General features: G+C 38.0%; 1 protein-coding gene across 1 annotated transcript in view; it reads left to right on the top strand.

Annotated features, from left to right (window-relative positions):
• ANGPT1 (angiopoietin 1) overlaps window positions 1–10541 on the top strand; it is a 278627-nt gene extending 268086 nt beyond the window's left edge. The window contains exon 10 of the mRNA XM_032610145.1: window positions 6221–10541. The gene's annotated coding sequence lies outside the window, so the exon portion shown is untranslated. The remainder of the gene's footprint in view (window positions 1–6220) is intronic.
• Window positions 10542–12728: the final 2187 nt, after the last annotated feature.

Raw genomic sequence — 12728 nt, 5'->3', positions numbered from 1 at the left:
TCTCCAATCCTTTACCAGTGTTCCTGGAATCCCCTCTCAAATGAACTACTTGCCCATAACTCCTTTCCTCCTGCTCTACTTCTTGCAGAACCCAAATCAAGAGAAGTCTGTATGTATCAGGTGCATTGTTAATTATTGAGAAACAGAGAGGTGCCTTCAATAAGATAGTTGAATGAGATCAGTCACGGAGGAGCCTCTATGAGGACAGATGGAGCTGGTGGTCTCTCAAAGCGGTCATCTAAATACCAGTAGTGAATTGTATTTTATTTCTGTTACCTTTATGCTTCCCTTTATAATGTTTTGTTAAATGTGCCAGGCTAGCATCAAATATACCATGGATAATTGAGAGAAGGATTTGTGCCCACTCTGTGATAGAGTAGAAGAATTAAAAATAATTATCCCTGAGGCAATTTTGGGGGTGGCCCTGGGGACTGGGAAGTTCTCCAAGGGGAAGTAAACCCAGAGTGATATGAATTAGAGCAGCTAAGTCATATTGCCCTTCCTCGTGGGAAGTTGCTTCTACCACTGTAAACCTGGACTATTTCAGATTAAGGGAATCATCAGATTTCTTTAGGGTGGCCCCCAAATTAAATGCATCTTATACATTCACACAGAACCAAGTCAATGACCTACTTCTCTATTCTATACTATTCTTCACCTCTTCTCTATCAACATTCCTCTCACTGCCCCATCTCCATTGCCCTGCTACCTTTCTACTGCTCCAACCTCATTCCTCCCTGATTATATAGACTCAGAACATTTTTAGTCCTATAAATCATATAACTCAGTCTTTCATGTTTTTAAAAGTGATTAAATGCAAACCCAAGTTCGTTTTCCATATTACTATTTCAGTGGGAAACATGTATTTGGCTTAAAACATTTCAGTATGTTTCATTGTTTGGCAACATGAAAACCTTATTTATTTTCTCCAAGAAACATTTTATCAAAATATTGATTTCAAGCTGTCACTTCCTTTTGTATTATTTTTCTGAGCTTTCTGCTCAGTGTCTCACAAGGTCAAAATCAAGGCTTCAGCAAGCTGTACCCTCACCTGGAGCCCAGGATACGTCTAAGCTCGCTGTTGGCAGAATGATGTTCTTGAGGTTGTAGAACTGAAGTCTCTTTTTCTTACTGGATGTGAGCTGGTGGCCATACTTGGCCACTCTCAGGACAGATTATCTGTATGTGCTTGACCTAATCACATGAGCCCTGTAAATCTGGGTCTAGAGGTCAGAGACAGGAGTGAAATCCATCACATTCACAGTCCTGGGGATTATACTGGGCAAGTAAAACATAGGGTAAAGAATCTTAGAGGCCAGCAAAGAATTTTGCCTATCATGGATGAGAAACAAACGGTATAATACTACTCTGCTTATCAGGAAATAGATCTAGTGTTTTGGAAATGGTGCATATTCAACAAAACATTGTCATATATATAGTTAATGTCTCAAGAAAGAATCTTCAACAGAGGACAGATATCTGTAGATAAATATCTCAGGTGAATATATTTCAGAAGATCTAGGCCAACAACCTAGCCCTCATATTTACCATGGAAAATTCTCTTACCTTCTCTGAAATTGTTTCCTCAGCTATTAAACATGGATAATAATAATCTTTACTTGCTTTTTTTTCCTTTGCAGTATCATTGTCAAAATCAATGTGATAATTTAAGTATGTATTATAAGTCTCAATTCACAAGGCCAGACAAGCAAGAAATATCAGAATACTTTATATTGTGGTAATGTAATTATATAATACATTATATGTTTTAATCAGCTTAATTTTATCTTTAAATCCCCATCAAATCAGCAAGGAAATCACTTCACTCACTTTGGGGGCTCCCGTACCCCAGCATAGTGTGGAGGTCCTAGAGTCTTATGCAGAGTCAAGGTCATGGAGATCACATCTCCAGTCATACTGCACATTAGTGACCCCATTGTTCCTATGGCAACCTTCTTCATCGACCCTGGGATGCTAAAGTGCTGGGAGCTGGACCAGCAATATACTGCAGCCAGACTGTTGTAAATCACATCCCTCAAACACAAAATTCTCCCCCACCCAAGTCCTGCATCTTTTTTTTTTTTTTTTTTTTTTTTTTGGGTTACGCGGGCCTCTCACTGTTGTGGCCTCTCCCATTGTGGAGCACAGGCTCCGGACGCGCAGGCTCAGCAGCCATGGCTCACGGGCCCAGCCGCTCCACGGCATGTGGGATCTTCCCAGACCGGGGCACGAACCCGCGTCCTCTGCATCGGCAGGCGGACTCTCAAGCACTATGCCACCAGGGAAGCCCTATTTGTAAGATTTTTAACAAGTGAAGAAAATGTTTCCAATATTTCTTAAATGTGCAGAGATTAATGTTTCAGAGTAAACACATGCAAAACACTTTCAGAAACAAAATCATTTAACCTGGAAAAACTTCTTAACATTCTTTTTCAAAATGATTTTTCCATAACAAATATTTGTTTGAATATCAATTTTGTTTAGAATAAATACGTGATTTTAAAAAAATCCATTAGTTGTCGTACTAGTGATATCCATTTATCATCAACAAATTTGGAATACTCTTCTATGTAGAAGAATTAAAAAATGGGCAGAGGGCTTCCCTGGTGGCGCAGTGGTTGAGAGTCTGCCTGCCGATGTAGGGGACACGGGTTCGTGCCCCGGTCCGGGAAGATCCCACGTGCCGGGGAGCGGCTGGTCCCGTGAGCCATGGCCGCTGGGCCTGCGCGTCCGGAGCCTGTGCTCCGCAACGGGAGAGGCCACAACAGTGAGAGGCCCGCGTAACGCAAAAAAAAAAAAAAAAAAAAAAAATGGGCAGAGAATCTGAACAAACATTTTTCCAAAGAAGACATACAGATGGCCAACAGACACATGGAAAGATGCTCAACATCCCTAATCATCAGAGAAATGCAAATAAAAACCACAATGAGATATCACCTCACACCTGTCAGAATGGCCATCATCAAAAAGACCACAAATAATAAATGTTGGTGAGGATATGGAGAAAAGGGAACCCTAGTTCACTGTTGGTGGGAATGTAAATTGGTGCAGCCAGTATGGAAAACAGTATGGAGATTCCTGAAGACATTAAAAATAGACCTACCACATGATCCAACAACTCCACTCCTGGGCATATACCTGAAGAAAATGAAAACACATTCGAAAAGATATATGCAGCCCATGTTCATAGCAGCATTAATTTACAATAGCCAAGATATAGAAGCAACTTAAGTGTCATCAGTAGTCAAATGAGTAAAGAAGATGTGGCATACATATATTTACATGTATATTATATATATAAAATGGAAAATTATATACATTTTATATATATAATGGAATATTACTCAGCCATAAAAAAGAATGAAATTTTGCCATTTGCAACAACCTGGATGGACCTGAAGCATATTATGCCTAGAGAAAGACAAATACAGTATGTTGTCACTTATATGTGGAATCTAAAAAATGAAACAAGGAATGAATATAATAAAACAGAAACTGACTCACAAATGTAAAGAACAAACTAGTGGTTACCAATGGGGTGAGGGAACAGGGGAGGGCCAAGATAGGGTAGGGGATAAAGAGGTACAAACTACTATGTAGAAAATAAATTAGCTACAAAGATATATTATATAGCACAGGGAATATAGCCAATATTTTATAACTTTAAGTATAATCTATCCAAATATTCGATCACTATGCTGTACACGTAATGCAATATTGTAAATCAACTACACTTCAGTAAAAAAAGAAGTGTGTAGATTAGCTTTAAGTCCAACACTTAGAAGTTTCTTTAAAGTATTTTGTGTTTCCAGCTGTAACATATTTATACAGAAGATTTTTATGACTACTCCGTATCTCAATAGCCAGAAAGAGAAAAGCAACTATCATATATTAACGCATATATGTGGAATCCAGAAAAATGGTACAGATGAACCTATGTGTAGGGCAGGAATAGAGACATAGATGTAGAGAACGGACATGTGGACACAGTGGGGGAAGGGGAGGGTGGGACGGATTGGGAGATTAGGTTTGACATAAATACACTACCATGTGTAAAATAGATAGCTAGTGGGAACGTGCTGTATAGCACAGGGAGCTCAGCTCAGTGCTCTGTGACGACCCAGATGGGTGGGATGCAGGGGGTGGGAGGGAGGTCCAAGAGGGAGGGGATATAGGTATACATATAGCTGATTCACTTCACTGTACAGCAGAAACTAACACAATATTGTAAAGGAATTATATTCCAAAAAAAAACCACGGCATCTAGAAATAGTAGACTCTTTAAAATACTTCTTTTTTGTTTGTTTTTATTGGAGTAAGATTGCTTTACAATGTTGTGTTAGTTTCTGCTGTACAGTGAAGTGAATCAGCTATATGTATACCTATATCCCCTCCCTCTTGGACCTCCCTCCCACCCATCTAGGTCGTCACAGAGCACCGAGCTGAGCCTCCTGTGCTTTATAGCATGTTCCCACTAGCTATCTGTTTTAAGCATGGTAGTGTACATATGTCAATCCTAATCTCCCAGTTCATTCGCACCCTCCCCTTCCCCTTGTTTTTATACAGAGTATATTCTTTAAGAGTTATGCAATCTAAGCATTTCTGGATTTATGCACCCTTTTGTCTAAATAGCTTGCCTATGAAGAAATCAGGAAATGATGTTCTCTCCTCAACATTTCCCTGGAATCCCTTTGAAAAATTCCAGTGTAAAACAGCTGCTTAATCAGTGGTTACAATTCACGGTTATTTCCGCAAAACGTTGTTTTTACCAAGGAAATAATTTTCTGCTAAGAATGCACCATCTCTGCTACATCTTTCCTTTGGTGGTTTATTAAAAAAAAATAGTTCTTTGTGTATTTCATATTGTAGTCTGGTTGTGTGTCTTAGTATTTCATATGTTAGACAAAGGTAGAGATATTTATTTTTATATGATCTGACGACTTTCCTCAAAATTCCTCATACTAAATGTGAGAGAGTCAAGGCACCAGGGGCCATCTGGATGACAAGTCTTAATTTCTTTGATTGGACATCTTTAGAATTTATATTTTACTGATTAATTTTTTATTACTAAAAAAATAAAATTTTATACACAGAAACAGAAACAAATGTTTTAGTGTTTCTCCCTGTGATCAAAGTCCTGTTCTACAGACCCTCTGGTGTAGCAACCCCACTTTGAACCACTCCTCTCTCTTATAAACTCCTCCTAGGCAGGGACAAAAGTTTTAGTCATTTTGTAAACCTACATCCAAGTTCAGTGTTTGGCACAAGCTAAATAACTGTTTATGGAACTAAAAAAACCTGAAATATTAGATACTGATTAAGTTATATATACTCTTACTCTTTCAGAAGAGAAAATTTTGCCTGGTTTACTCAATTTATTTTCCAAGGTTCATTTCACTCACCTTTTAATGACACTGATTATAGATATAGCAGTGTTTAACAGTAACACAAATTTCATTACGGTGACCTGTATTTTATTAAAGTTCTTAAGAAGAAACACTCCCCAAATATCTGAAATCTGATTTAGAATGCTACAAATATCTGCTTTATTTAAAAGGGAGACTCTAAGCATTAAAAAAAATTATTGTACTATTTTCAGTGCCTTTTCCTATATTTAAGGAAGAAGAGTCAAACCACAAAACCATTATTGATATGTGTGCTCTCTTAGATATTTAATGACTACCACCAAAACAAATAATATTTCTTTGCTTCCACTTAGTAATATTATTAGGTTTAGTCTCTGAAAACATATCTGAAATGTAAGACTTCTCCATTATTAACCACTGTTTATTGGCCTTAAATAATAGACTTGGAGCTATTTAAAAAAAAAAAAAAGGATAATTTCTACCTTAAGGGTTTAGGCTGTGCGACTTAGACCAGGAGCTGAATGGAATTGATTCAAGGTAGAGATCCAATTTTAGCTTCATTTTTAGTTCACAGTCGCAATTATAAGGAGACAATAACCCCTAGGTTATGACACTTGAAATTCCGGATTCCAACCAGTCCATATTTATGGAGCACCCATTGTGTGGAAAATGCTGTAGTGGCACCACGGATAGCAAAGAAACAAAGTAAGCATTTTATTACAAGGAATGAACAATTCAGTTGGGGCATCACTGTGTCACACCCTCAATATTATGCTAGTCACTCTGATAGGTAATTGAATGGAATATTAATACCTGAACTAACTCAAGTATTTTTATTTTTCTATGATATTAAGGTCTCATCCCTGATTCTGTCACACCCTAAATGCTGACTGCAACATATTGATAATCCTGACAAAGGTTGTTCATCATTTCCATCCCAGGTCTTTGGAATGCTAAGGCAATTTCCCAGCTTCTATTTGCTTGAAAGTTCTTAGTTCCCTTCCATAAAACGGTGAGTGGGAATCAGGGCCTGGTTCCCAGAAAGCAAACTGAAACTCTCAAATAAGGAAGGAGAAAGGAAAGCTGTTCCAACATTTTTAGGAGGGTGCCTCAAAAAAAAAAAAAGCAATAACCAATGGTAAGTGAAAGGGCCATCCCCAGCTAGAGATTAATATGCATCATTGAGCAGAATATATTACTAGCAAGCATGCCAGGAGTAACTGAAGATCAGGTCTAGAAAGACAAGATTGTCAGGAAACCAGCACCAATTAAATGTACATCCCAAAATGGAATCAATTACACTAGTGTTGCAAGAAGGCTGAGTATATATCTGGGTAGATGTGTGGAAGCCTATTTGAGGGAATTTTGATCTGTGGCTTGGGGGAAGGAGGTATCATATTAACATTTTGGTGGAGCTGGGACAAACAGCAGACTACCCAAATTTATTTTTGGAACTCTCACCATAAAGAAGGCAGAATAACTACAAAGGCCAGTCCAGGGTGGGGTAGGGGAGGCGTGGCTGGGAGATCCCAGTAATAAGATGGAAAAATAGTTTTAGGAAGTCGTCATGGAAGATAAACAATGAATAACTGGGGACGGTGTTTCCCCTGAAAGCAGAGGACATTCTCATGTCCAAAACCCAGAGAGGAAGTAGTGACTTAGGAAACAAACATTCATTTGATAAGAGACAAAGCTTTCTCTTTGTCCTTGGCCTTAATTTGGAAACATGGAGACATTAGCGCACTAACTGGCAGAGTGGAAAGGGAGTTAGAAGTCACCTCCTGCAACATTTATTTGTTTTTTTGTTTGTTTATTAATGAATACAATGAATAGACATTATGTACATACAGCCCTAGACTGGGAACAGTAACATATTCTTTACATCACTGAGGTTATATTTTTCTGGGGGAGACTTCATTGACACATAAATAATGTGACTATAACTGAGATATAGTCTCAGATAATGACGGAGGCTATTAAGAAAATAAAGTAAGGTAGGATGTGAGCATGAAGGAGCAGAGGATAAGGGGGCGGGGCCATTTCAGGGAAAGTAGTCAGACAATAAGGAGAAGAGGACTTTAAGGGGACTTTAATGTGAAGAAGTGAACTAGGCAGAGCCTCTGGGGACAATGTTCTAGATGAGGAAACAGCAAATGAAAGGCCCCAGAGGCAGGCATGTGCTTGGTGTCCTTGGGAGAGAAGAGGTCAGCGTGGAGGGAGTCGGGGCTAGGAGTGGCCAAGGTGGCTGCAGAAGTCTGCAGCAACTGTGCCCTGCAGGTCTTTACAGTGTAGTTTAAGGAACTGGTTTTTTTTCCAGGCGCTGTGGGAAGCAGCGGAGGGTTTTGAGCAGCAAGCAATGTGATCTGATTTAATTCTTAAAGGTTATCTCAATTTATTTTTTTGCTTTGTAATGAGAGCTACAGCTGGATCTCTAATACCCTACATCCCTTTCTTATCACTGATATCACTGCAGCACAGAGCATATGCCAAATATTATCCTAAATATCATTCCAGAAATACATTCTTTCTCAGATTCTTTACTGAGGAAAATTTTAGGGAGATAATGAATAAAAACAATCCTTAAAGATGAATTCCATGAAGAAAAACTTTCAAGGTATAAAATGTTCCCAAAAATAGTAAATTTCTTCTGATGGTAGAAGATCTAGTAACAATGGAGTATACTTTTCTTTTGAAAAAAAAATTGGTGCCAAAAATTCTTAAAAGATGATCAGAATCAAAATAACCCACTGGACCAGAATTCTGGCAAGAGATGGATGTTTCCTGACTCAGAATCTGTTCCTCAGTGTTCTCTCAGTCACTGTTGCCTTCTTTTTGGCACATTTCCTATTGCACATTTCCTATTGCACTTTTGCTATTGTACATTCCCTGTTGCACATTTCCTATTGTGAATTTCCTATTGCACATTTCCTATTGTGAATTTCCTATTGCACTTTTCCTGTTGCACCAAGGACACTGCTTATTTGCCCCCAGGTCAGACATGATTATTTGTTTAAAAGGTCCCATTCTACATACTTCTTTCCTTTTCATTCAGGTCAGTCATTTGGCCATGTCTCTATTTGTCCAAACACCTAGTCAATTCTCACTACCAATAAATATAATCTTTTGATCATTTCTGTGCCTATACTAAGAACTATATTCAGGATAGATAGCAAGCTCTGGAAGATAACTTTTTTCGCATACAGAGAATGGGTTGAACCCCTCCCACTTAAAGCTGTGTGACGCTGAGCAAATTACCTAACCTGTCTGAACCTCAGTTTCCACATGGGACTAATTCCTACATCATAAGACTACGATTCGGGTTAAGCAGAAAAAATGTACAAACTTATTTTACATTCCAGCACCCTATACATGGTAGGTATACTAAATGGTAGCTTTTATTATTTAAATGGTTAAAATAACAATTACCAGTGCAGCCTCATATTTTGATTAAAAGAAAGAACACAGTGCATCTGTAACCATTTCTGGTCCCTGAACCACCTAAATAAATTCAGAAACCCACATGCAAGGGCTTATGAGAAAGGTCAAGAACTTATATGAACATGTGGATATTTTTTAACCAAAATTTACATAAATTCACCACAAAATAGCTCAGCTTCCAAATATGTATTTTAAGAATTAAACGAAGAACATGAATAATAAAATAATATGATTCAACATTTATGAAAGAGAACAATCTCTCAAGATGACTTCTCTGTGATGGTTAGTTTTACTTACATTCCTCTGTGGGCACATTTAAGTAAAATCTTACAAAACTCAAGAAATTATTTTTCCAAGGTTGGCACCTAGATTATTTTAAAATGACATTTCTTCTTTTTTGAAAGGGATCACTTATTTTTTTCCAAAGGAGTAAAACAGTTCCTTGGCCTTTACCTCTGAACTCTTGCCTTCCCAAAAGACATCTCCAGCAATCTGCAAACCCCTCCATATGGAATGATTTAATTTGACAAAGGACAAAAATACCAATTAACTTTATTTTAATTGACTTAACTGTGTGATGTCTGGAAAAGTTGATGATGCAAAAGAAAATCTGACAAGAATGTTTTCAGATCAGAGGAAAATTGCAAAACTTTTGGCTGTGCACAAAATAGGCAAACTTTGGCAACATCCTGTAATAAACACCAGGAGAAAATTGTTAAGTATGCAACAATTTATTCAGGACAATTTTTAAAAGGTTTCCATTAGATAAAATGGCCTTTTCATCTTTTCATTTAATCTTGAGTGCCTGTCTGTGTTTAGTATTCTTCACAATGAGCTACTAATTAGAACCAGACCTAGTACAAGCATCTCTGAAATTCTCCCCCATAACTGTTGACCTGTAACACCCTTGTGATTTCTACTGTGGGCCACGATTAGCCAAGCACTTGCCTTTGTAAAAACCCTTCCTATATCAGAAGATTAGGGCGGAATTGCAAACTTGACTTTTTCCTTAGCATAGAGTCTCCAAACCAGTCAGTATCGCATCTGTCTAACATGTGGAAGTTGAGAATACTGAAAAGAGCTATTTGGTATAATGGTTCCGAGCTGGACTCCAGCACTGATCTAGATTTCCATTTTAATGACAAATTTTCCACTTATTATCTAGGTGACCTTGAGCCTGACAGTTTACCTTTTCAAACCTCGGTTTCTCACCTGCAAAATGGAATTAACAACATTAATTCCTCTAATTTAGATTTATACCAAGGATAAAAAATAAATCATGTAAAATGTTTAAGCGCAGTGAGCATAATTACATTAAGCTTTACAGCCTTATCAGTTTAGAAGAAACAAAAGATGTTTTTGTTTACATACATTGGGTCAGATATATAACCAGATCAAAGTTTTTTTGTTACCTTACGGGGTAGTTTAGCTGGGAAAAAAAAATCAATCCCTTCTTGTAAACATTGGTTAGTTTTAACTTACGGAATATATGTGAATTTAGTTTCAGCACTCAAATCAGTCAAAATTGCTGGACCAGTTTTTGTCTGTAAACATTACTTCAGGTAGACTTGATTCTAAAATCACAAAATTTTGTCATTTATTTGTGAAGCCTAATTCAACCACAGTCAGGGAACCGGGAATTACCAACTATAAGAAAAATAATACGTTAATTTTTGTTTAGGCTCCTCTTATTATATTTATTTATTCAGACTGGTTTACCCACTTAAAAAATGGTGAAATGGGGCTTCCCTGGTGGCGCAGTGGTTGAGAGTCCGCCTGCCGATGCAGGGGACACGGGTTCGTGCCCCCGTCCGGGAAGATCCCACATGCCGCGGAACGGCTGGGCCCGTGAGCCATGGCCGCTGGGCCTGCGCGTCCGGAGCCTGTGCTCCGCAGCGGGAGAGGCCACAACAGTGAGAGGCCCACGTACCACAAAAAAAAAAAAAAAAAAAGGTGAAATGATTTGTAAAGAGTTCCCATGTCTTAAGAAATTTATATATATTGAAAGGCATGAAGAAAATAAAACCACACCCCTAAAAAGAGGGAAACTCTGGGTTTCTAGGTACAGGTGACCTAAAATGATACACTCACTGTTCTCTAAAAGTCAATCAGGGAATTCCAAAGTACAGTATCTTCACACCAGACTTTCCAAAATAGTTGAATCCAATTAAGATGAGTGAAATAATTCATCTTCATGGAATGTAAAGGGGGAGCAGAAGTGCTCTCAAAGGAAAAGCTTAGATGAAGTTTCTGGATGCTTTTCCAGGGACCTTCCTTCAGCAGTATCCACAAGACTTGGAGAGCTTTGGAAAAGATACTTCAGAGCTGAAAATGTGCAGTACTAAAGAAGCAATTTTTACCTTTTTGACTCCTTGGTACCTCACAGAAATGTAGCATCACTCAAGGGAAAATCAAACTTAATCACTACAGAAAACTCTTATTTCCTTGCAAGCAGTTTCATTTCTCTCTCTTCAGATGTTGCAAAATTCAGTTTAGATTTTGTATGTAATTAATCTGAACTCTTAACTTGGTACCTTGAAGTATGACATGGAAGCAAAGTTTCAAACCAAAGACTTTATCTGGCTTTATAGCAACAATTCTTCTCAATGATGGTCTGCTTTCTGAGACATATCTTGAAGTTTATGAAAGTCAAGACAAACATGTAAGTCACGAATGCTTTTGTAGCTTGACATAATAAAAGGAGATGCTCAAAAGGTTTGGAAAATGATTAAGGTATGAATTTTACAATTCTGTGATCCCAAGTAATTTTTTTTTGTTTTTTTTTTTTTGCGGTACGCGGACCTCTCACTGCTTGCTGTGGCCTCTCCCATTGTGGAGCACAGGCTCCGGACGCGCAGGCTCCGCGGCCATGGCTCACGGGCCCAGCCGCTCTGCGGCATGTGGGATCTTCCCGGACCGGGGCACAAACCCGTGTCCCCTGCATTGGCAGGCGGACTCTCAACCACTGCGCTACCAGGGAAGACCCCCAAGTAATTTTGATAGTACAGGAAAGATGATGGCAGATTTTTTTTTATGCACAAGGGACAAATGTGTCAGTATTTTCATGCTTTTAATTTGTCTAAAAGAAATAATATGCTTGGCAGAGTGCTTGATATGTTACACATACATACACAAATTTATATATGACAGAAAGAAATAAAGAAAGGAAGGAATGAAGGAAGGAAAGAAAGGGAGGAAGGGAGGAAGGAAGGAAGGAAGGAAGAAGGAAAGGAGAGGAGAGTACAGGAGAGGAGAGGAGAGGAAAGGAAAGGAAAATATGGGTTCAGACCATTTTCCTTTATGCCATGGTTGCGAGTTGATAAGCCTTCCCTGGAAGGAGGTTTCTGAAAGACATTCCAAACTTTTACCAATGACTGATGATGTTATAGAATTCATGTTTAACTGATTTTCAGATGACACGATGTAAAGGAGGCTATCTAACCCATTGACCATCTGTCAGGTCTCTGCCTCACCACCAAAAAAAAAAAGAAAAAAAGATAAATGGGGTGAGGAGTTGAATTTAATAGGATGTTTTAAAATTATATTTTAACTATAGAAAGGCATAGTCTCTGTATAAAACAATTTTAGAAAAATATCAAACAGGACAGAAAGCTGTAAAGTAAAACTTACAGGATTCTTTCCCCTCCTTCTGGACTCCTACTCACTTCTCAAATATAATCACTCTTCAGTGTTTCTTGACTATCCTTTTAGATATTTTCTATGTGAATATAAATAGAATATGTAGATACACGTATATGTATATATGTATGCATATAGACTCACGCACTTAATTCTTGTTAACAGTTGCATAACAATCTATTAATAGTGCCTCTTTAATTTCTTATCGATTGAAATTCAGTTTGTTTATATGAAATGCTGAAAGAAACATCCTGATACACAGATCTTTGTACATTTATGTGAAGT

Source organism: Phocoena sinus, chromosome 17, assembly GCF_008692025.1.
Source record: "Phocoena sinus isolate mPhoSin1 chromosome 17, mPhoSin1.pri, whole genome shotgun sequence".
NCBI lineage: Eukaryota > Metazoa > Chordata > Mammalia > Artiodactyla > Phocoenidae > Phocoena > Phocoena sinus.
This window is presented reverse-complemented; position numbering and strand designations above follow the sequence as displayed.